The following is a 25,015-nucleotide window of genomic DNA, read 5'->3' as shown; positions in this document are numbered from 1 at the left end:
GATGAAAAGAGTCATGGGGATGGACGGTGGTGATGGAGTCACAACAACGTAAATGTCCTTAAAAGCACTGAACTGTAGTACACTTAAAAATGGTTAAGATAGGAAATTTTATGTGTATTTTAACACAATAAAAAAAATAAAAATAAAACTAAAGTCCATATATCGCTTTAGAATATGGGAGTGGAGCTGAAGGAAACCATCCAGACTGCGAGCAGAGCTCTGGTCACCAGGATGTTCACCGCAAGGCTGGACGTCAACCTGGGCAGTCCCACCTTTCCTGCTACAGATGAACTGGCTCAGACAGCCACCTGAAATACCATGGCCTGGGGCAGCTTACGGCCTCCCCACAGGCAGCGCTCCTCGGACAGAGGGCTCCTGATCCAGGTCCAGCCCTTTGTTAAATTACAGGTAAAAAATTCACTCATAAGAGGCTTAAACAACTGTGAGTTTAACAACTCCTCCTTCCCTTCCCTCCTCCCCTCCCTTCTCCACTCCAGGCACCATCATGGTTCACGACTCCTTGCCTCACTCCCCTCAATTGTCCCAAGAGCCCCTTATGAAAAGGTCATGACTGGCCTCTCTGTTCCAAACACAACCCTCCCTCTGCCCCCAGCATGCCTGCCCCTTCGCTTGCCTTGTCTTCCTGCACCATAGTCACCACTACCTGATGTCTACCGCACATCTTTGTGTACTTGTGTACTGTCTGTTTCTACTGGCACATCAGCTCCCCGGGGCAGGGACTCTGTTGTACTCCTAGCTGTAGCCCAGTACCTAGTGCAGGGCCTGGCATGTAGAAACTCAGCAAATGTGTGCTGAGCGGGTTAATGGTTGCAGAATGGAGCCTGTGCTGGAGTCTGTGCTGTCAGTTACCCACCTCACAGGAAGTAGGGGCATCACCCTAGCGAAAATGCCCTTTGGCTATCCTATCCCCAAGAAGTTTCTGGGGGTCTTCTTCCTGTGTGGCCTACCTTCTCTCCACCTTCTCCTCATCCTCCCTTCTCTCCTCTCTCCTTCTTCCTTCTTTTCAGGGGCAAATATTGCACTCCCAACACATACACATGCTCCATGCCACGAGTCTGCCCTGCCCCGACATGTCCCGGTCCCTGCTGACCTCTTTGCACACAGGCCCCACCCACCCCAATCCTATCAAGGTATTTTTCCAGAAATACTTCCTTCCCTGAGAGGAATTCTGGGAAGGGCTATGGAAAGAATTAAAATGTTACGTCTTGTTTTTTTTATATAAAACAGAGGAAACAGTCCATATGTAGTAGGAGAAAACAAGAGCCAATTAAATGTTTAACAAAGATTACGGTTCAGCCATTCTTTGGACAACTATGCAGCCACTTAAGATGACAGTATACTCATACTACAAAGAGCTAATTTCCTTAATATGTAAAGTGCTTTTACAGCTCAATAGGAAAAACACCAACAACTCAATGGAAAAGTATGCAAAGGATATGAACAGTTTATGGAAAAGGAACTATAAGTGAGCCTTAAATATTTGAAAGGATGCCCCAAATCATTCATAATAAGAGAAATGAAAAAAAATAGGACACCATTACTTGTCTACCAGATCTGCAAATATGGAGAAGTTTGATAACATGTGTTGGGGAATGGGTGGGAAGCTGGCCTCCTCATACATGTTGGTGGGAGTGAAAATTAGTACAACACTTAAGGAGGGTAATTTGCCAGATTTATCAAAGTTCAAACTGCATATTTTCCCCTTGACCTCACAAACACACTCCTGGATGTTTTCCCTAAAGATTTATTCTCACGTAGGCAAAAACGATGCTTGAACAAGGATATTTGTTACAGCACTGATTGAAATAACAAGAGATGAGAAACAACCTAAATGCCCAACAACAGTTATATCAATTATGCCACGCACTGAAATACTATGTAGCTGTTAAAAAGAAAAAGAAAAAAGGCAGATTTTTTTGTTTTGATGTGGAAAGATTTCCAAATTACATTAAATTAAAAAAAACAAGATAAAAAACACTACATACAGTATACTACCACTTGTGAGAAGGGGATATATGTGTGTGTGTGTGTGTGTGTGTGTGTGTGTGTGTGTGTATATACACACACACACACACATATATATATATATATATCTCCATGTGCCCACCTGGACTGTGTTTGGAAGGAGACATAAGAACCTGATAACATTGGTTGTTTTCAGGAAGGGTTATCAGGTGTCCAGGAGACTGGGGAGGGAGGGAGACTTACTTTTCATTACATACCTTTTTATTTGTTTTATATTATTGTACTATGTGAATGTACTAGCTACTAAAAACTAAACAATTAAAAAAAGGATATCATAGCATTTAATCTTCCTTTAATACATAATTCCATGTTATTTAAAAAGTGTTAATTCCATTTTGGTTTTTATGTTATGAGTCCACTAAAAAAGATAGGAATATACACATATAGGAATATACACATATAGAAAAAAGTCTGGAAGGAAGAAAAGCAAACTGAGAATAGAGGTCATCTGAGTGTGAACTCAACGTTCCCTCAAGTTCATTGAGGTTCTCCTTTGCCAAATGTCAGAGGCATCCCAGCCAGAAGGGCTGCTAAATACCTTTCTGGGAAAGACTCCTGTGTCTGGGAATTTATCAGAAAACTTTGAAGTGACTCACAGGATGTAGCAGGAGTCCCATCACAGAGAATCAGGGTTGAAACAGGCAGGGCAAACGAGTGAACTCAGGTTTCTGCAGGTCTCCCATCTTTTCACCCCAGGAAACCTACTGGTTTCATGCCCTGCTCTACTAGTGAGAGAGGATGACTGCAGAGCAGAAGAAGAGTCTGGGGTCAGAGATGGCCAGAAGCACTACTCTGACATTCATCTCCACCTTCCAGATCCACAGAGAGCTTGAAAATACTTAGGGCCCCCCAAAGGAGCATAATGGGGGTTCATGGCAATTTCACCCAGCTCTCAAGGATCTAGGAAACCCCAGATGGCATACAGGTTACATAAGCATGCTTATTTTATGGGTAACAAGTCCCACATATAACCAAGTGCTTGCCTGCCTCACCACTTCCTCCTGGTTTTAAGGGCAGTGGATGACAGAGATATGATCTTCAGGGTGGTCTGAGGGACCAAAAGCCTTCCCTTCTCCAGACAGCCTGCACTAACCATCAGACTGATCAGTTTTTCACTTTTTGCTTGTTTGTTTCCTTCTCAAATCATTTGGATGTTTGCCTTGCAGACTGAGTTTCATCTAAGATAGACTTTGGGCTACCAGCAACACTCAAAAAATAGATCCGGTAAAGAAAACCTGTAGTTTACATCCTTAGAAGGCCTCCAAAAAGTTTTTACAAAGTATTTGCACCTGTATTTAATTTGCTTAATCCTTAGTGGGACTCTGTGGAAAGCAGAGGAGAGATTCTGGGATGGCAAATTAGTTTCCTAGCTTTGCTACAAAGAACCACAAACTGGGTGGATTAAAATGTAAGAAACTTATACTCTCACAGTTCTGGAGGCCAGAAGCCTGAAACCAAGGTGTGGGCAGGGCCATGCTCCCTCTGGAGCCTCTAGGGGTGGGCCCTGCCATGCCTCTTTTAGCTTCTGGTGGTTTCTGGGCAGTTCTTGGACCTGCTTAATTTGTAGATACCTCATTCCAATCTCTGCCTGTGTCACATGGCTGTCTTCTCCCCGTGTATCTCGATTTTCCTATGCTGGCCTCCTCTCTTATAAGGACACCATTCATACTGAATTAAGGACCCACCTACTGTAGTATGACCTCATCTTAATTAATTACATCTGCTACGACCTTTGTTTGAAATAAAGCCACATTCTGAGGTAGAGGGGTTAGGACTTCAACATATCCTTTTCAGGGACACAATTCAATCCGTAACAGACAGGGGAAGACATACTAAGTAATTTGGCTGAATTTTTCTCAGAGGGGAGGTGGGTATATGTGTTGGGCGTAAGGAGACTGACTTGGCCCTACAAACATCCAGGCACCTCTGTATCTGGTGGAGGAATACGGCCAAGCGTATTGGGAAACTCTTCCAAGGAACCTTCCCTTCCTCTTGTCTGCTTTCATCAAGGACCCATCACTCCTCATGCTGGTGCGGTACGTTGAAGGACATGTTATCATCCCCATTTTACAGATGAGAAACCAAGGTTATGAGAGATAAAATAGTCCATGGTCACCAAGCAAATTCAAGGTGCTGAGAGCCCTGGTCCTTCTGCCTCGCATGCCAGGCTCCAATCTAGCTGGTGCTGTGCTTTGTTTTTTTGTTTCTGTTTCTGTTTTTGGCAGCGTTGGGTCTTCGTTGCTGCGCAGGCTTTCTCTAGTTGCGGCGAGCGGGGGCTACTCTTCGTTGGGGTGCGTGGACTTCTCACTGTGGTGGCTTCTCTTGTTGCGGAGCACGGGCTCTGGAACACAGGCTCAGTAGCTGTGGTACACAGGCTTAGTTGCTCCGTGGCAGGCGGGATCTTCCCGGACCAGGGATCAAACCCGTGTCCCCTGCATTGGTAGGCGGATTCTTAACCACTGTGCCATCAGGGAAGTCCTGGTGCTGTGCTTTGGAGGGGAGGCAGGTGGGCATAATCAATGACCACTCGGTGCTATCGGTAAGTTTTGAGGAAAGCACGCTGGATGGGGGACCTGCATGCACCATGAAATCATCAGATTCGCCCCTGCTCTGTTCTCTGGTAAGAGACCAAGCCTAGTGCTTTCCGAGCTTACTGCTTCTTAGAAAGAAAAGCAATTTGGAGGGATGGGGCTCCATGTACTGGCCCCGGGTACACCCTACCTCCTGCCATCCCCAGGTTTGGGAGGCTTGGAAGTGCTGGGTTTCAAACTGCTTTTGAAGCCTGCAGAACCCCCAACCTCTTAAAAAGGAAACATAAGAACCCCAACGTATAAAATGGATGCAAACGGTGCTGAAGGTGGGGGGCCTCCCTGCACCTCCCCAAATGGCCATCCCAGCAAACTCCAGGTCCTGGCCCCCTGGGTGAGAAAATGGCTGAAAACGACTTGGAAACGCAAAAAGCAAGTAGCAAAACGACACCCATGTAAACAAAAGGGCACCCATGTGTTCACCTATTACTTATGAGGTTAAAACGCTCATCAGGAATAGCCTGTGGAGATTTGACATTAAGGAATTACTGTTAAAATGTTTAAAGTTATGCTGATGGTATTGTGGTTATGTCTTTTTAAAATCTCCTTACTTTAGTACATTGTGGGAAAGTTCAGTTGAGATGCTGCTGTGTCTGTTTGCCATTTGTTTCAAAATGAAGTGTGGTAGGGACGAAACTGGGCTGGTCTGGGGTGATGACTGTTGAAGCCTAAGTGGCGGTTACGTGGGGCTTGGTTATATCAAAACTGACATATTTGTACAGCTCAACCTAATTCTATTCCTTCTACTTTTATTTATTATTTTTATTTATTTATTTATTTTGGCTGCGTTTGTTGCTGCACGCGGGCTTTCTCTAGTTGCGGTGAGTGGGGGCTACTCTTCGTTGCGGTGCATGGGCTTCTCACTGCGGTGGCTTCTCTTGTTGCGGAGCACGGGCTCTAGAGCACAAGCTCAGTAGTTGTGGTGCACGGGCTTAGCTGCTCCACCGCATGTGGGATCCTCCCCGACCAGGGCTCGTACCCGTGTCCCCTGCATTGGCAGGCGGATTCTTAACCACTGCGCCTCCAGGGAGCCCCTATTCCTTCTACTTTTGCACATGTTTGGAACTGTCCATCATAAAAAGCTCTTTTAGGCTAAAAAGTCCCACTCAATGAGCAGCGGGGACTTCTGAATTCTTTAAAAGACAATTAGAAGGTGAAGCTCCAGGAGGTGACAGGAGCGGTGCGAAGGTGGGGAGGAATGGGAGGGAGCGGGAACGCAGCCGCGTCCCGAAACCCAACCCGGGTAACCCAGACCTGCTTTCCTCTGCGGCTCGAAACTCATCCCCCAAACTCTGCAGGGTGGCAGGCTGAGCGCTCCCCCGCCATCGGCGCCCCATCTGCCCACCCGTTAATCAGTCCAGCCGTCCGTCGGCCCGACCAACCATCAGGTCAGCTACCTGGCCATGGGTACGTCCAGCTCCAGAGTCCTCTGGCATACCCTCCTCCCCGCGGCGTCTGCACCCCGAACCTCCCTGCGCAGCTCGCCCCAGCCGAGTCCCGCTGCCCCGCGAAGTGGTGGGCACTCACCGGCTGCGCTCCCGGCTGCGCTCCCAGCTGCGCTCCCGGCTTCGCCCGCGCTGAGCACGAAACTGAAAGTAGGCGCGGAGAGCAGCCTGGCGACGGGCGCGGGGAGCCGGCTGCCTCTGCCGGGAAATCACGTGGGTTCTCGGTACCCCGGCGAGGGCGCGAGCGCGGGATGGGCGGGGGCAGCACACGCCCTCCTGCAGGGCCCGCGTCCCGCGCCTCTTGGAGCTCAGCCACCTGTACGGAGGACACCCAGAGACCGCACCAAGGGACGCGGGGAGCGCTCGCCCCTTTCCTGGATGCGATACTGAGGCGAAGGGATCAGGGTTGGCACACCCGGGTCGCGCCAGTAGACCCCGGGCTGAGTTCGGGCTGCCTCTCTGGAGACTAAGACGGTATGGAACAGGATAGGAAGGAGATGCTCGCTGTGCAGGAGGAGACTTAGAACCCAGGGGGTCCAGCCTCCTTTTCTTCAGTGCTCTCCAGGATGGAGGGGAGAAAAGAAAAATGACCATAATTGCCCTTACTGAGCCCTTGGCCCTTTGGATGGTGTTAAACGCTATGAATTTAGGACAGAGGTGAAGGAACTTGTCCAAGTCACACAAGGGACACAGGCAGAGATGAGGAAGAGATGGGACAAAGAGGACAGGAGAAGCAGAAGGAGGGTGAGAAGCCTCCCCCAGGCGGGGGTCAGCAGCAGTCCTGAGTGGCCACTAGTCCACCACCCTTTCAGAGCTGACTACAACCTCCCTGGCTTTTTGCATTCCTCCGGGGACAGGAGCTCCTGTCCTGCAGAGGATACATCCATCCCCGTGGACAGGTCTGCCCTCTAGGAAGATCATCCGCCCACCTTCCCACGACATCCCCACAGTGCAGCAGCTTCCACTCCCAGCTCTTCTATCCCCCTGCCTCTCAAGCCAGCCGGGTGTGTGTGAGTGTGGGTGAGGGCACTGCATGGTGATGGTCACAGGCACCACCATCAGTGTCAGACACCCCTGGCTTCAAGTCCTCCTCTTCAACTTACTGGCCAAATGCCTTTACTTCGCTGAGCCTGAAGTTTGCCATCTGTGGGATAAGAACCCCTCCACGCAGAGAGGTCACGAGAATCTGATGACCTAAAGTTCAGGCTAATGTAGGCTGTGCCTGAAGCCAATAGGTGTCCTTGTATTTTTGTCTCCTTCTGCTGGTCCCACGTCCCTGTGAGAAGGGAAACTGCTCCCCTTCCAGCACCAACTCTGATATCCAGAAATCACGTGACAGCACGGATTTTGCAGCCAAGTGCTTGTGGGTGATGACCAGCTCCACCATTTCAGGTAAATGCCCTGACTTCCCCAGGTCTCAGTTTCCTCATCTGCTAAATGGGGTATTCCAAGCTTCCCCAGGCCACTGCGGGGCATGGTGGGGAATGGATGAGAATGCGAATGTGGCTGTGACTGGGTGCACAGGAGGGATTATGCCCCAAGATCAGGATGTGCACTGCAGTTCAGCTCATGTTCACTGAACACCTGCTCCCTATCCAGGCTGAGAAGAGCAGATGGACACGTGGACAAATAACCACAATCCTGAGAGACAAAGGCAGACCATTTTCAGATGCATTTAGTTTTGGACAGCCCCTTGAGGATGGCAGAAGACAAGTTATCCCATTAGGCAGATGAGGAAGCTGAGATCCAGACAGGTCAAGTGAGTTGCTGAAAGTCACACAGCAATCAGGAGCAGAGCTGGGTCTTAAACCCAATACCCTTTCCAGCCTGGAGATACCTGGCCTGCTGAGGTGGTTATCACTGAAGCACTCTGGGAGAGCTACCTTCCCAAATGCTCCCTACCCCCAGCCCGGCCTGTGGCCTGGAGTCCACCATCACATTGCTCCTTTGGCTGAAGGCGTGCATATGCTCCTCTGGTATAAGTTAAATGGCCATCCATCATTTACACTTGAGTGTGAACAAGCTAATAAGATTTTATTGGTGGGAGATCAAAGGGAATCTTGGGTGTTTGGATTTGGGGGTAGGAAACACAAGATGTGAGAGTCACGGGGACCAGAGGATGGAGCCCACATTTACTGGGCACCTCTGTGTGCCAAGTACCATCTCTGTGGAGTATAGCCAATAGGTGGCATTTGTGAGCACTGAGGACATACTAGAGAGTGTTCTGGGTACATGGGCTTGCTCCTTTAATCCTCATGGCAGCCCTTTTATCTCCATTTTTACAGGTGAAACAGAGACAGAGAGGGTAACATGCCGAGATTACACAGCTAGCAGCACAGGAGCCGGGATTCGGACCCAGGCAGGGCAGCTCCAGAACCCCTGCTCTTGGTCACCATGTGATACTCCCTCTAGGCTAACACAGTTCTTACCAGAACCCTATGTGGAAGGTATTATTATCATCCCATTTAACAGATGAGGAAACTGAGGCACAGAGGGACCCAAAATTAGTATTTCAGGATACCGGGCTTTGGACCCAGATTTGAAGGCCAAGCCTTCCCTCTGCGTTCCCCATTGCCCAAGGTTGGTCCCGAATACCAGGGGCCTATCCTGTCCTGGGTCAGCAGCCCAGGGGGCAGGATGTGCTTCCACAGGACCTGGCCTTGGGCAGCCCTTGTTCCCTGGAGGAAACAGCAAATGCCCCCACCCATGCTGGGGGACTTCCTGGTCTTTTGTCGTAGGCCTAGGTCTGAGTTTCTGGGCTTGGATGGAAGGGCCAGGACTGGGAGGGGTCCAGCAAGTTGGTGCTGTCCTGGCAAGCTCTGGGGTTCCACGTCTGTAAGTCCTCCTGTGCAGACCTGGCTGAGACGCTCTCCTGCGCCTGGGGCGGCAAAGGAAGCTGAGGGGCTGCACCTTTCTGGAGCAGAAATGAGCCCCAGGGCCTTCTAGGGTCCCAGCTGGGCTGGGGTCCACAAGGGGCAAGACTCCAAGCAAGCTCTCTGTCTGCCCCTTGTGATGGTGAAAGTTTTCATTTTGGGGAAGGAGCTGCCCGGGGCTGCCAGGTCATCCTGACACTGTCCTTGGGGCATCAAGTTGGGGGCCTGGGCTTCCCAACCCTTTTGGGGGTGCTCTCTTGAGTGGAGTGAGTCTCCCAACTGGTGTCACTATCCTGGAGGCTTACATCCCAAGGCCTGGAATTTCCACGTTGGACTCAGGACTTAGGGACTGGTGAAACCACTCTGACTCTTTGTGCCAGGGGCCCTGCCTTCCAGCCCCCAGGAGCACTCCTGGTCAGCTTAGTGGGTCAGATCCTTTCTTTGGACCCTGAGGGAGGAAGAGAAACAGGCCCAAGAGAGCATTTAGAGGGGACCAAGGAGGAAGGAACCGGGCTCAGAAGATGGTGCCTTCCCCTCAAGTCTTCCCAAACCTGAAGAGGTGTCCCTCTGCGAAGCTCCACCCCAGATCCTGCCTCCTGGCCGTCTCTCCTGCCCGTCAAAATAAAGGCCAGGCCCCCTCTGCACCTTCATGGTGTGGGCCCTGACCTCCTCTCTCTCCCTCTCCTCTTTGCTCTCCGTGCTACTCCGGCTTCCTTTAAGTTTCTTGACTCTCTTATGGTTCCTCCTAGGGACTCTGCACATGCCAGTGTCTTCCTATGCTTTTCCCCCTTCCATTTGGCCAATGTGGCAGCGAGGGATTTTCTTCACACACCTTCCCTGGAGCCTGGTACCTCCCAAGACTGAGATGGCAGAAAGAAACCTTCTGTATTCTAGCCTGAGTGGGAAGAAGACACGCTTTGCGCATCATAAGGTGGTCTGGCTGGTGCTCATAAGAGGTTACTCTTCCATGTTAAAGTCTGATTTGCTTTTTAGAGGCTCCATCCTCCTCCTCTTCTACCAGAAACCAGACCTCTGTGAGGGCCCCCTACCCTCCCTGCCATCCTCCGGATCTGAAGCCCCTATGGTCCCATATTTCCTATCCAGCACTGGAACCACATGGAACACAGAATGGGTGACACCTCATACAGAAAGCTGGTCAGAACAGGAGATGGGACCTCGGTGGGTGGGTGGGGAAGAGGGCCCAGTGCTGTGGGGGAGGGAAGAGAGATGGTCTGAGAGACGCTTTCTGTTGACCGATGGGGAGGCTAAGAAACCCAGCCAGGGCTTCCCTGGCGGTGCAGTGGTTAAGAATCTGCCTACCAATGCAGGGGACACGGGTTCGAGCCCTGGTCCAGGAAGGTCCCACATGCCGCGGAGCAACTAAGCCCGTGCGCCACAACTACTGAGCCCACGTGCTACAACTACGGAAGCCCGTGCGCCTAGAGACCGTGCTCTGCAACAAGAGAAGCCACCGCCATGAGAAGCCCGTGCACCGCAACAAAGAGTAACCCCCCGGGCTTCCCTGGTGGCGCAGTGTTTGAGAGTCCGCCTGCCGATGGAGGGGACACGGGTTCATGCCCCGGTCTGGGAAGATCCCACATGCTGCGGAGCGCCTGGGCCCGTGAGCCATGGCTGCTGAGCCTACACGTCCAGAGCCTGTGCTCCACAACGGGAGAGGCCACAACAGTGAGAGGCCCGCGTTTACCGCAAAAAAAAAAAAAAAAAAAAAAAGAGTAGCCCCCACTTGCCGCAACTAGAGAAAGCCCACGCGCAGCAAGGAAGACCCAATGCAGGCAAAAATAAATTAATTAATTAATAAATTTAAAAAACCTCTCCTTAAAAAAAAAGAAAAAGAAAGAAACCCAGCCAGCTCCTGCTCCCTTTCTCTCTACCAAAGCCACACGCACAGGCAGATAATCAAAAAGACAGCAGGGTCAGCTCAGCGTATCCTGTGGGGAAACAGAAAGCTCTGGGCAGGGCCTTCTCCAGAATACCCCCTGCACACCCCAGTAATGGAGCCTGAGACTCCGCCATTAGAGTCATCTCATGTGGACAAATACCCTACAAGGTCAGCATGGAAAGGGAATTTGGGGATCATCAAGTCTAACTCTCATTTTACAGGAAGGGAAACTGAGGCTCGGGGCCGGGCGTGAACGAGCCTCCCAGCCCAGGGCTCTTCCTGCCACATCAGGCGCCATTAGGAGACCCGTGCCCTTAAGGGGGGCTGAGCTATCCGTGGGGTGGCAGAGACAATATTCTCCAGTGAAGCAGGAACAGGGATCCACGCTCTGGCCAAGTCATGGGTGTGCATTGCCACCCACAGGAGGAGGCGCCTTGAGGGAAGGGGACCCAGGACTGCTAAGCTTCGATGACTGGAGAACCAGGGGCACTTGCAGCTCCGCCTGGGAAGGGCCTAGAAGATGAATGAGAGCCTCCCTGTCAGGCATGTGTCCCCAAAGCTCCTCCAGCCCAGACTTTCGAGACATGACCTCAGGGGTGCCCACTGTGGTGACCCTTGTCCACAGGAGGTTCTGGGCAGACTCAACACTGCTCCTCAGATGACAAGCCCACTGTGAGTGCTCCCTGGGGCACAGAGGTGACCCATGGGGCAGACGGCCCCACAGCCTGCAGGGCCTTCATCTATATGCCCATGAAAAACTCCATCTCAACCCACCCTCTCTTCCTGTCCCCACCCCCCAAATGGTACCTCTCCCGAGTGGTCCCTCCTAGGCCCTGGGGAGGGCTGTGACTGCATCCCATCCAAGGAACCAAAGCCCGGCGAGCGGCCAGCTGGCCAGTGCTCTCCTGCCCTCCCCGCCCCCTTAATCCACACCACCAGGGTTCCATTTCTGCAATCTCAGCGTCGTCCCAACAGACACACAGGCAGAAGGGTCACAAGATAAGGGAGGGATCATCTGGTCCCGTTGCCTGATTTCCTTTAGGACTCTGTGTCCACTTTCTTTAAGACATGAGGTACACGGGGCTTATTTTTTGGCCGCACCCCGAGAACCCTTGCCCCCTACAGTGGAAGTGCGGAGCTTTGACCACTGGCCGGCCTGGGAAGTCCCGCTATGGCGCTCATTTCTCCAGGTGCGCCCAAGACCACCTACCTTGGTCAATGTGGAAAAAGTCAGTTTAATCCTGAAGTCAAAAAGATGAGAATTTGGCCCTCCATTGTGCTCCCAACCCCCCAGAAAAGAAACTCTAGGAATTATTTCAAGTGTTTCCGTCTATATTTAGGGCCGTCCACAGAGAGCCCTTTTGAGCTCTCTCGTGAGATTTGCCATTCCAGCCACCAGGCCTTGGCTCGGGCAGGCCCTTCCTCTGGCTATGCCCTCCCTCCCTCCTTCATGGTGCCTCTTCCTCTGAATTAAGACTCTAGGAGGAGTCTTCTCCCCCCAGAAATCAGGTCCTAAGTCCTGGAGGGAAGGAGCCATATTTCCCCACCAATATCCTGTGCCTGACATCAGAGGGACAAGGGAGGGATTTGCTGAGTCAACCACTCACCCCTCTCTGCAGACATACTGGGAATCCAAGAGGCTTAAGTTCTCCTTCCTGGAGCAGGAGGCCTGGGTGGTAGTGATGGTGTGTGGTCAGGCCACTCGAGAAGTTCTCCTGTTTTTTGTACATCCCGTACTTGACCAGATCCCGCTTCACCTCCACCCCACTCACGTTAACGCATTTGCCCCGCCCCCCACGCCCCCACGCCCCCCCCACGCCCCGCCCTGCCCGTGCTTGTTTTAATCCTTAGGCCAGAGTGGCTCCACCTGCTAGTTTATTAAAGGGAAACAACTGCCCTCCTGATGGTCCTTAACCTGAGGGTCAGTGAGGGACACGCCCCAGCTGCTGGTTTCCCTGGTAACTGATGACCCCACCTGATGTCAATTGCTATGAATGGTAGCCTCCTTCTCCCCGCCCCACCCCCGCCCTGTCCGGCATTAACCAGTGAGGTGTCGCTCCAGAACCTTTTGCTTAAGATCCCCTGTCCAAGATCCCCAATGGTCTTGAGGCTGGGCAACTACAAGGCTCCCAGGCCTGCAGACTGCAGCCCACAGGTGGTATCCTGGGGAGAGAAACCAGGTTCCCTGTGAGCAGGGGCCCTCCTCAGAGCAGAGAGCAACCCCCAAGCCCAGGACCCTCAACTCTCTATGCTGAGTGATGGGAGAGGTGTGGGGAGAGGTGGACCCTGGGGACTCTTGGGGTTAGCCTAGCATTGATATTCTACAAACAAAAGGGAGTTCCCCAGGACCTGCCGCGTGGGGATTCTGTGGCACGTCCTCTCCTGGATTCTCACTCATCCACATTCCCATCAGCTTCTTCCTGGTTTGAACCTGCACCAGGACTTTCCCGCATGGCTCACTTCCTCCACCTCCAAAATGAAACCATCAGCAAAACAAGGTGACACTTCATCTGCTGGCAGCTGGATTTAGCTGCATTTTTACATTCCAGAGACCAAGTATGGATCCTCAACCAGGAGCATTAACTTTGCCACCTGGGAGAGAGCTTGTTAGAAATGCAGACTCACAGGCCCTACCCCAGGCTCACCAAACCAGAAACTCTGAGGATGAGCCCAGGAATCTGTGTTTTAACAACCCCTGCAGGTGATTCTGATACAGGCCAAAGTTTGAGACCCATAGCACTAGATAACTTTCAAATAGCCTCTTGATTTGGGGTTAGGAGTTGTATAAGCACCCAACCACCCACCCCTTTTTGCTTCATAGCTCCAGGCACAATTAGTGGTTATATAGTCTTTTGTTTGGCTAGATATTATCTATCTCTGCCTATGTCCCCTAGACTATAAGCTTCACAAAGTCATGAACCATATGGGCCTGGCTCAGAGTAAGAACTCAACAGATATTGTTGAAAATCCATCCATCCATACATAAAAATGCTGGGGCCATAGAAAATGTTGACTCTGATATGAATGTGACATGTGACCTTGAACAAATGTCCTTCTAGTTCTCAGCCTCTGGACCTCCCTTTGTACAGTGAAGGGGTGGGTCCAGCTGACCCTTGAGGGCCACGCCGCTCTCTACCATTTTAGCAGAGGCTCAGTTTGACGCCTCCCCAATCCAGCCATCCCGCACCAGCGCCAACCAAGGCATCTCCTCCCACACCCCACCCCAAAGCCTTCTGGAGCTTCTACTGCTTCCTTCTGGCCTTTAAGTCTCCTTGACATGATCTCAACCTAACTCCTGGCCTGATCTGCAACTCCTTTACCCCCAAACAACCCTTCCCTCAGCCACGCTGGGCTTCCTTCCTCCCCCGGTCCTGTCACTGCTGTTCCCCAGGCAGGACACCTGCGCTTGGCTCTCTCCCTGCCCCTTAAGAGCCAGTCCAAACTGCCTTCTGGAAGCACTCCAGCACAGAGAAGTCTTGGTTAATAGATTCCTAAAAAGCATGTATGTCCACAGTCAGACTCAAAAGCAAGAAGGGAAGTCCTCAGGACCCAGAAACAACAGGGGACTCTGAGAAAAGTCAGGGGAGGGGAAATGAAATGGGATATTCTGGGAGGTGGAGTTTACAGCTGGGTGTTAAGAGTACTCTAAACTTTTCAGATTCCTAGATTAAAAAAAAGTAAATAATACAAAATTTAAAAAGATTAAAAAAAAACAACCTAAATGCAGTGTGCTAACCTGGATTGGATCCTGGGACAGAAAAAGTCTATCAGTGGAAAAACTGGTGAAATTCAAACAAAGTCTGGAGTTTGGTTAATAGCAATATACCAACATTAATCTCTTAAGTTACAACAAGTGTGCCATGGTTGTGAATGACCGTGGTGGTTTTTTTTCCTTATACTTCTCTGTGTTTTCCACTCTGTGCCTACATTACTTTTGTCTGCCGTTTCATGTATGAAGAAATATTGAAGACATGCAGAGGGGCATTAGGAGTAGTACTGATCATCAATTCCTTACCTACAATGACAAAATCAAACACACTCTGAAGACTACAAGTTTTTTTTCTTAAGTTTGTCAGCAAGCCTGGCCATTTGGATGGAAGGCTGTTTATAGTACTTATCTTGCTTTATGTGAAAATTCATATGCAGAGAAATGTCAGTGGACTTGACTGTGGGGTGCCACCCCAGACCCCATGCGGGTGTCCCGCAATATATCCAGTGTGCATGTACCTGTACTACCTTCTAAAATACACAAAATTCTGGATTTGGAAAGTCATGTGGCCCTAATGGAGATGGACAGTGGTTTGGGGACCTATGTTCCAAACACCCACGTCCCACCACCCAGGTTAAGAAATAAGATATTACTAAAACTGTCAAAACTCCCATGTGTACCCCATTCATAACTTGTATTGTGTGATTTTGATGATCAGGAGGACAGCCATGTTTTAGAAACAACCAGTCACAGCAGAAGCAGTGAGAAGAACTTGGAGGTTTCAGAGGTCCATCTGTGGAGGGGTTGCCAACTACCGGCCTCCCCATCTCCCTGCCTTCCTCTGTCTGTACCCACTTCACCTCTTCAAGTGTAAGCCTCAGGGACTTCCCTGGTGGTCCAGTGCTTAAGAATCTGTGCTTCCAATGCAGGGGGCGTGGGTTCAATCCCAGGTCGGGGAACTAAGATGCCACATGCTGCTGGTGCAGGCAAAAAACAGTGTAAGCCACAAAAAGTTGGCTGCCTGGGTGTAGGGAGGGGAATTATACCATCAGTGGAGAACAATGATACCCTTGTTCTGACAGTAGAGCTTGCACATCCTGAGGCTGTAGACAGTTACCTGGGCCTGGTTGGCGGGGAAGCTATGGGAAAGCAGTGGGAGACACAGAGGGGGTCCCGTGGCTAGGATGGGGGCCCATCAGAACAGCTGTGGCCACTGCCTCTGGAGACACAAGGGACAAAGCTGACTCGGGGTTCCCAGGGCTGAGAAAAAAAGGAAGCAGCTAGGGCAGTGGCTGGGGCCCAGGCCACCCCATCACTAATTTGCCAGTGACCTGGGCATCACTCTTGCCCTCTCTGGCCCTTGGCTTTCTCACCTGTGTGATAGTGAAGTAATCCCTTGCCCTGCCCACCTCTTAGTGTGTGGAAAGGCCTTCTGTGCCTCACTTTCTTCAGTTGTAAAATGGGGATAATAATAGTACCTACCTCCGAGGATTGTTGCAAGGATTAAATGAGAGAATCAACATAAAGAACTTGCAGAAGGACCTGCGCATGGTTACCCTCCAAAAGAAGCCGCCGTTGCTTTTGTGTAACAATAGTCACGAAACGCTGACTATGCTTCAGCCCCGGGTGAGGATATGCGGGGCAGCGCAGAGCTCAACAGACCTGGTCCCTACCTTCAGGAGGCTCAACATTTATCAGATAATCCCAGAACTAAATGTAAAATGGCACCTGAGGAGCGTCTTAAAGGATGGATCCACCGGGCTGTGGTTTGAGAGCCCTGGAGAGCAAATCTCACCTAGTTAGGGAATGGGGAGGCCCTCTCTGAGGCTAAGGAGTAATCAGATGGGGCAAGGAAGAGGGGACACCTCTGGGCAGGGGGCACAGCATGTGCAAAAGCCCTGTGGTGGGTGGGGAACATGGTCAATGCACAGAGTGCACAGGCAGCCAGGGGCTGGGAAGTACGGCCCGAGGTGGCCTGGGCAGGAGGGCAGGACCTCCGATTTGCAGACTGTTGGGCTAGGCTCAGGGAGACCTCTCTCCATCAAAAAATTGAACCAATAGGTACCTTGCAACGAAATGTTTTATTTAATACACAGCTGAGCTCAAACAAAAGAAAGGGACAATCCCAGATACTAAAGATGAAGAGGGAAATGAGAGCTAAAACCATAAGTAAGGTGGCCCAGAGAGACAGGCACTGGATGTGGGTTCAGACCACAGTAAAATGGGGTTTTAACACTATCAGAGGGAGAGAAGTGAGAGGACGGGGGATGGAAATACCTCCTCTCAGTGAAAAGGAGACCAAATGACTTCACCCACCAAAGGAAGCCACAAGAAACGTCAAGGTGGGTCTGGGAGGCTATAATTTGAGAACCCGAGCCTGCAGCTCGGGTTCAGCATAATTCAGATGTGCAGCTCTGAATTATGTATGCATTTATACTGCCAGCATGGTGCAGGACTTTCTGAACTGAGAAATGGACCTACAAAGCCAGGAAGGAAGGAATGATGTAACCTTTGGGGTCCCTGGCAGTAATAAGTGCAAAATTATTCTCTAAGGAAATGTGGGTGATTCAGGGAGCAGAGTCTGTCCACAGAAAAACCAAATTCCACTAAAGGTGAGCTTCTAAGAAAATAAATATTACAAGCCACACAAGGAAACCACGAGAGAGAGCTAGCAAACACAACCAGCAAGAGGATAAGCACCTCAAGGCTCTGACATGAGAGAACATGGAAGAAACTACAAAGGAACTAATTTTTCAATGATTAAAGAAATAGAGCCATAATGAAAGCATAGGACTCCAGGGGGAAAAAACAAAAGATAGATTTGAAAAGGAAAACTTGAAAATAAACTCAAGAAGATGTGGAGAAAAGGGAACCCTTGTGCACTGTTGGTGGGCATGCGTATTCATGCAGCCACTATGGAAGACAGTATGGAGATTCCTCAAAAATTAAAAATAGAACCACCATGTGATCCAGCAATTCCACCTCTGGGTATCTTTCCAAAGAAAACAAAAACACTGATTCAAAAAGATATGCACCCCCATGTGCACTGCATCCTTATTTGCAAAAGCCAAGATATGGAAGCAACCTAAGTGTCCATCAACAGTTGAATGGATAAAGAAGATGTGGTATAACAAATATTACTCAGCCATGAAAAATAATGAAATCTTGCCATGTGCAACAACATGGATGGACCCAGAGGGTACTGTGCTAAGTGAAATAAGTCAGACAGAGAAAGGCGAATACCGTATGATTTCACTTATACGTGGAATCTAAAAAACAAAACAGATGAACAAACATAACAAAACAGAAACAGACTCGTAGATACCCAGAACAAACAGGTGGTCGCCAGAGGGCAGGGGGCTGGAGGGATGAATGAAATAGGTGAGGGAGACTGAGGTACAAACTTCCAGTTATAAAATAAATGGGGACTTCCCTGGTGGCGCAGTGGTTAAGAATCTGCCTGCCAATGCAGGGGACACGGGTTCAAGTCCTGGTCTGGGAGGATCCCACATGCTGCGGAGCAATAAGCCCGTGGGCTACAACTACTGAGCCCACGGTCCACAACTACTGAAGCTCATGTACCTAGAGCCCGTGGTCTGAAACAAGAGAAGCCACTGCAATGAGAAGCCCGTGCACCACAACGAAGAGTAACCCCCGCTCAACACAACTAGAGGAAGCCTGCGCTCAGCAACGAAGACCTAACGCAGCCAAAAATAAATAAATAAATAAATTAAAAAATAGAATAAAATAAATGAGTCACATGAATGAAATGCACAGCATGGGGAATATAGTCAATAATATTGTAATAACTCAGGTGATAGATGGTACTTAGACTTATCATGGTGATCATTCTGTAATTTATAGAAATACTGAATCGCTATGTCATGCACCTGGAACTAACATAGTGTTGAAGGTCAATTATACTTCAATTTTAAAAAATGAACTTAATAGAATTTCTAGAAATGAAAATTATTAATTTTAAAATGAAAAACTCAGTGAATGAGTAAACGGATGAGCCACAGCTATAAAAAGAATGAGTGAATTGAAAGAGATAATTGAAGAAATGATTCAGAATTTAGCATAGAGATAGAAAAAGATGGAAACTATGACAGAGCAACTAAGAGACATAGAATGGAATGAGAAGGCGCAACATACGTCTAGTGGAAATTCGAGACGTTAAGAATAGAAAAAATAGAGGAGAGACAATAATTGGAGAAAGAGTGGTTGAGAAATTTCCAAACCTGATGAAAGACACCATCCCTTAAACTGAATGCTTATGCTGAGTCCAAAACAACTAGATTGAGAGGTAAACAGGGGCCAGAAAATACATGACCCTGGAGCCCATGTCAGAGAATTTTGCTTTTATCCTAAGACTTCTATTCTTGATGAGTTTTAAGCAGACAAGTGAACAATCAGCTTTGCTTCTGGAGGCTACTGTGGGGAACAGATTCAGGAGATGTCAGGATGCAGGAGGCTGTAGATGGGTCCCCACAAGTGATAATGGTAGCCTGGCCCAGGTGGAGATGGAAACAGAGAAAAGTGGACAGGCTCCAGAAATACTGAGGACATAATAGGGACTCCGTAATGGGGATGATGAGAAGAGCAAGTCAAGGGCAAGCTTAAGATTCTGAGCTGCAAAGACCTAAACAGACATTTCTCCAAAGAAGACAAACAGATGGCCCATAGACACATGGAAATGTGCTCAACATTGCTAATTATTAGAGAAATGCAAATCAAAACTGCAGTGAGGTACCACCTCACACTGGTCAGAATGGCCATCTTTAAAAAGTCTACAAATAACGATGCTGGCGAGGGCGTGGAGGCTGCCCTCCCACCACTCCCACCTCGTGATGGGACCCTAGGTGGGTGGTTTTGATGACAGGCAATCCTGTCAGGGAAACGTCCACCCGACATCTCCATCCGAGGGGATGTTGGCTGTGGGGAGGGAGAGATCAGGGTGGAGCCTCAGGATGGGGCGCCTGCCCTGAGTCACCTGCTCCTCCTGGCCCTGCCCAACACTCACAGGTGCCCCCAGCCTCCAGCCTCAGGGCTCCCATCTGTAAAATGGGTCCTGGGGTGCACAGGGTGCACTTTGTCATTCTCCCTCTTCTCAACTTCTGTCTGTCTGGGTGGCCCTGCCCTGCAGGAGCCCTTCTAGAAGAGTGGTTCAGAGTGTGGGACTCTGAGTCGGAGATGTGGGCTGTAATCCCAGCCCTCTACTGCTGGGTGATCCGTGGGCAGGGACCAAGCCTCACCCCCAGCACCCTCGGTGTCCTCGTCTCCAATGAGAGCATCCACCTCAGAGCTATGTATTTAATGGAACAATTTGGTAAAAGTGGGTGAGCGCCCAGTAACATGAGCTACTCTGATTTTCCTCCTAATCTTCTCCCAAGAGAAACCTGGAGATCGCCCCCACCGCCAGCTCTGGTCTGCGTCATGGAGTTCAACAGGCCAGACCAGGAGTCGGCAAACTTTATCTGTAAAGGGCCACATAGTAAATATCTTAGGCTTTGTGAGCAATGCAGTCTCTGTGCAACGACTCCACTTTGCTACTGCAGGGCAAAAGCAGTCACAGGCAAGAGCATCTACACGAGTGGGCATGGCCATGAGCCAATAAAACTTTATTTATAAAAGCAGACAGCAGGACGAACTTGGCCCTCGGGAGGTAGTTTCCAACTCCTGGTGCAGAACCAGCACGAGGGCTGGAGGGTGGCGGGGGAGTGTAGTGGTACTGCATCCAGAGCCACGCCCTTGGTGAGGCCCCCGGGCCCCTGGCCCTGTCTGTGTTCTGGCAGCTGCTTGGGCCTGTCCAGGGAGGCTGGCCTCACCCTCGCATTAGCTTTGCCTACGTGCACTCTGATGGCACAGCCCCTGGCGTGGTGCTCCCAGAGAGACGAGCAAGGTTCCTGTTCCAGGCTTGGCCAGTGATGGGAGTGGGGTCGGGGGAAGGACCTAGCACACAGGAAGACGCAATTATGCTCACTCCACCCCCTCCTCCACCCCTCCACTGCCAGTCCACACTGCCCCGGACCTGGTGCCACCAGGGGTCTCCCCTCCTAAGGCCCCCACAGGAGCCCAGAGGGTCTACCCAGTGGGTTTCACTGTCCGTTATTGCCTCTGTTCACTGAGTACCTACCACGTGCCAGGGTCCAAAGAGCCGGGCGCATCCCTCAGCCTGGCCACCTCCCCCTCTGCTGGCCAACCACAGTGGGAGCAGTTATGACGTAGTAAGAACAGGGACTTGGAATTTTTAGATGGCCCAGGCTCAAATCCTGCTCTTCTGCTTCCCAGCTTGGGGGAGGGGGGATGGGTTCCCCTCGACTCCCTAAATTTCAGTTTCTCCATCCATAAAATGGGGTGATTGTGAGCATTCCACAGTTAATCTAAGTCAAGTATTTGGTTGGTAGCACGTTCTGCAAACATTGGCTTGTATTCGTGTTAGGACTGGGACAGGACAGTGCTTCCTACCTCTCAGATCACCTTCTCCTCTTGTCCTGGGTCTCTCTCAAAGGCCCGGTGATGTCGCCATTAGACAGATGAGAAAACTGAGTCCTGAGTAGTTTTTTCTTCACTGCACAGCCTTGTGGGAGTTCCCCCTTAGCCCAAGGCCGTATGGGAAGGGAGGGAAGAGACTCAGGGAGTCTTAGATCTCCAAACCACTTTCTTCCTCTTAGCTTTCACCTGTTGTTTGCTGCTGCTTGAGAAGTACTTGACAGTATGCTCATGCTGGGGGTACCAGGCTAGTAACAGCAGTAGTAATAATAGGGACCAACTGGGCCGGGTACCATCTTAAGCATTTTATATACGTTTTTTTCCACTCAATTCTCACAACCACCATATGGGGTAGTTGCTATTATCACCCCCATCTTGCAGATGAGAAAACTGAGGTTCAGAGAGGTTACGTGACTTGCCCAAGGTCACAGCCTGACAGGCTGCAGCCCTGAGGGAAGTGACTTGCCATAGCCTGAGCATAACTAATCACCAAACGGTAGAGCCACACAGGGGCTGTGAGACCCAGATAGGGGCAACGACTGTCCCAAGGTTCACAGTGACCACAGGTGGCCTCCTGGTTCCCACCACTGCCTTCCAAGGCATGCAGACCAAAGCGCACTCACCAGCCCTTGTCTGGACTAAGTTGGCTATGATGTTGGAGATGATGCAGATCTCTTCACAGATCTGCGGCGGACAGGGCAGGCGGCTCACCAGGCTGGAAAGGAGACCAGAAGAGGGGCAGGGCCACGTGGAGGTGGCAGTGCTGGGAATAGGCACAGGGGGCTGACCACACTGGGAAGTGGTGGCTGTTTCTCAGGGAAGGGCAGTGGGGGGAGGAGGACCCAACCTCGGGGCATAACCCTGGACTGCTCCCCACAACGAGTGGTCGGGCCAGAGGGGTAGGCGAGCCGCACTCACCTGTCCTTTTAGGACCAGCTTCAGGGTGAAGGAAATGAAGTCTGCGAACAGCTGCTCGGTCCACCTGGGCCTGAAGGGAGCGCGTGCTGCGGTGCTCCAGTCCTGTGCATGCACTGAGCACCTACTGTGTGCCAGGCACTGCTCAGGGCTCTGCCAGCCTTGGAATCCTCCCATAACCCAGCTATAACCCCATTTCACAGCTAAGAACACTGAGCCTCAGAAGGAGCCTCAGACCTGAGTGTTAACCAGCCCAGAGTCCCTCGGGAGGCCCCATTGCCTGTGATGTTCATACCTGTTACACTCACACATACGGATATGCCTGAATCCAGATTCACACACGTGTCCATCTGCTCCATGGGCAGAGAGGGGCCTGAATCAGGGATGCTCACAGCAATTTGACAGAGGGTTGGCCAAGACAAAGATCTGAGTAGAGTACTCAGGATCTCAGGTTCCAGAGTCAGGGGGCTGCTGGGTTCAAATCCTGCCCCCATCCCCTAGTGGCGAGCTGTGTGTCCTCAGCCAGTTACTTAGCTTGGCTAGGAATTGTAGCTGCGAACTTGTGTGATGCCTGGGATGCCAGCAGATATGAGTTTTTCTTTCCTTCCTAAGCTCTCTGTGCCTCAGTTTGCCCATATGTAAGAATGGGGTTAATAACACAGTCTACCTTCCAGGGTTGGGTTGTGAGGATGTAATTAACTAATCCATGCAAATGGCTTGGAAAAGTGCTTGGCTCATAGCAAGTTCTCAGTAACTGTAAGCGATTATTTTTTTCCAGCCTTTAAGGGGGCGTTGATGGGGAGAGGTAGGTAATGACCCCACTGAAAAGACTGATCCCCCAGGTTTGGCTGCCACAGGCATGGTCTGGGGTTGACCCTCGGAGGGGCAGTGGACACACCACCCTTCCGTACTCCTGGGGCTCATGCTAACAGGAAGGGGCACAAGTAGAAATGGGGGCCACAGAGGCAGCATACTTACTTGCACTCCCCTTGGAGATGCAGGAGCAGCCTGTGGAAAGATAGGTAGCATTCAGGGGCATTGGTCCACACACTGCCAGAATCACAGGCTGCAGAGTCCCCTGACACCACATCAGGGCAGCCTCGGCCTCCAGGCAGAGCCCATGTGCTGCCCAGGCCAGCCAGGAGCTAGGCTAGCTTTGGGCTCCCCCAGCCAGCAAACTTCCCGGGCTGGACTGTCTTTGGCAGCCTCAGAATCCTCGGTCTGCCTAGCCTTCCCTCTCCGCTGCGGCCGATTCCTGGAGTCCAGCCTCTCTGCCTCCCCAGAGGGAGTAGGACACATATTCAGCTGTGTGTGTTGACCTGAAGGTCAGTAGAGTCGATTTCAAAGTCGACAGGCTGATCAACCCTCAACCTGCAAGGAGGCCACGGCCCAAGACCCTCTCTCTGCCCTCAGCCCAGAGAGGGCCAGGGAGAGGCATGTCAGCTGAATGGGAATGCTTATCTCCAGGCGCCCCAGCGTCCCCTTGAAGATCACAGGTGCATTCTGAATGGAGACATTGGTGGACTTGTCTTCCACCAACTCTACCTGGCTGCTGGAGACGGACAGGTGGCTGATCTGGACGCTGGGAGAACAAAGGGAAATAAGGAAGGGCGTCGGGGGCCTGGGAAGAGGCAAGGGGGTGTTTTTGTTACATCTCCACTTCTTGTCATCCTGCGCTGCCCAGGGATGCAGTGGGCAAAGCCCTGCCCTATCCTCCTGGAGCTGAGTCCAGCTTCACCTAGTATCAGTCATGGTCAATCACATTTAATCTCTACTCCACCCATGTTTATTTTGGATAAGTTATATATTAATTAAATTTATTCTATGGAAGTTTGGTCTAATTGAATTGTTGATGATTTATTCAGGGTAATATCTCTTTTAACTACTCCAGGCAACTTTGCCATCTCTGACCTCTTGTGATGTAGGTCTAAGATGGCTTTATCCTCATTTTATAGAAGGGAAACTGAAGCCTAATGTCACACAGAGAGTGCAGGGCTGGGGCAGCCCCGTTGGACGCCCCACTAGACCTGGGATACCCCCACTCCAGCTGCTGGCGGCAGGTGCTTTCCTCCCAAGAGGTAACGGTGGCATTCAGCATCGCCAGCGCCCCCTAGTGGTAGTAAAATGTTTACACCGACTCCAGCACCAGGTTGGTTACCTGTGCAAATCAGAGTCCACCTTTATTGAGTTTGTCCTTGGGGGGGGGGGGGGGGTTGGGGAAGATGAGGTTTTAGGACAAAGATTAGGTCCCTGAGCAGTGTTTTCCCCATCCCTGAGGGCTCACACAGATATACAGACTCAGAATCTGTTCCCTTGCAGCCTGAGGGGCCCGGAAGGTGGATGTGTCGTGTTCCAGGGGCCAAGCCTACTGCTCAGACCTGGGTTGGAACCTGAGCTTGCCGCTGCTAGCCTCGCTGTGTGACCTCCAAGCTGCTTAGCCTCTCCGAGCTCCTGTTTCCTTGTTCAGTAAGCAGGGCCAGTAGAGGGATGCGCTGAAGGTAAAATGAGGTACTGTTTGTAAAGGCGCCTGGCCTATAGCACAGCCTCAGCCCAGTTTGCCAAGAGATCTTACTACCCTGCCTCCCTCTACCCAAAAAAGACCCCATCAGTAGGGGAGAGAAAGGGCTGTTCTAAGGCCCGAATCTTACTGGGGCTGTTGGAGAGACTGCTACCTTCCAATAAGTCCCCACAGGGGCACTGGGGGACGGTGAGTGGGTTGAAGCAGCATGGTGGGGGCAGGTCGTGCAATACCAGGCTTCTGGCCGTGGTGTCAAGTCAGGTGGGGAGGTCTGAGTTCTCCTGGCTGCCCTTGCTCTCTGGGGGCTGGGGGCAAGTTTCAGGCTACTCCCCACCAGTCCCCAACTGTTCACACCCCAGGCCTGACTCACTTGTGCAGACCTTACTTGACTTGGCCAAGGATCACCATGGCCCTTTGCCCTTGATATCGCTGGAGGCTGTCTGGATCACCTTGGTGGTCTCCTGGCTCATGAGAAGGGAGGGCAGTGGTGAGGGGCTGCAGGACCAGGACCAGTGCCCTGTCCCCTGGC

At 50.9% G+C, this 25,015-nt stretch overlaps 1 protein-coding gene across 2 annotated transcripts in view; it reads right to left on the bottom strand.

Moving 5' to 3' along the window:
• NLRC5 (NLR family CARD domain containing 5) overlaps positions 1-25,015 on the bottom strand; it is a 111,425-nt gene that overhangs the window by 81,333 nt on the left and 5,077 nt on the right. The window contains exons 2-3 of one of the 2 annotated variants that reach the window (XM_067719508.1): positions 21,972-22,976; positions 21,030-21,768 (exon numbers count right to left, since the gene is read on the bottom strand). The gene's annotated coding sequence lies outside the window, so the exon portion shown is untranslated. Of the gene's footprint in view, positions 1-6,161; positions 6,275-21,029; positions 21,769-21,971; positions 22,977-25,015 lie in introns of those variants that run through there. The other variant, XM_067719509.1, reaches the window with a different exon arrangement.

The sequence above is a fragment of the Pseudorca crassidens genome, chromosome 20 (genome assembly GCF_039906515.1).
Source record: "Pseudorca crassidens isolate mPseCra1 chromosome 20, mPseCra1.hap1, whole genome shotgun sequence".
In the NCBI taxonomy this organism is placed as follows: Eukaryota; Metazoa; Chordata; class Mammalia; order Artiodactyla; family Delphinidae; genus Pseudorca; species Pseudorca crassidens.
Note: the sequence above shows the minus strand (reverse complement) of the source record. Positions and strands in the feature narration are given on the sequence as shown.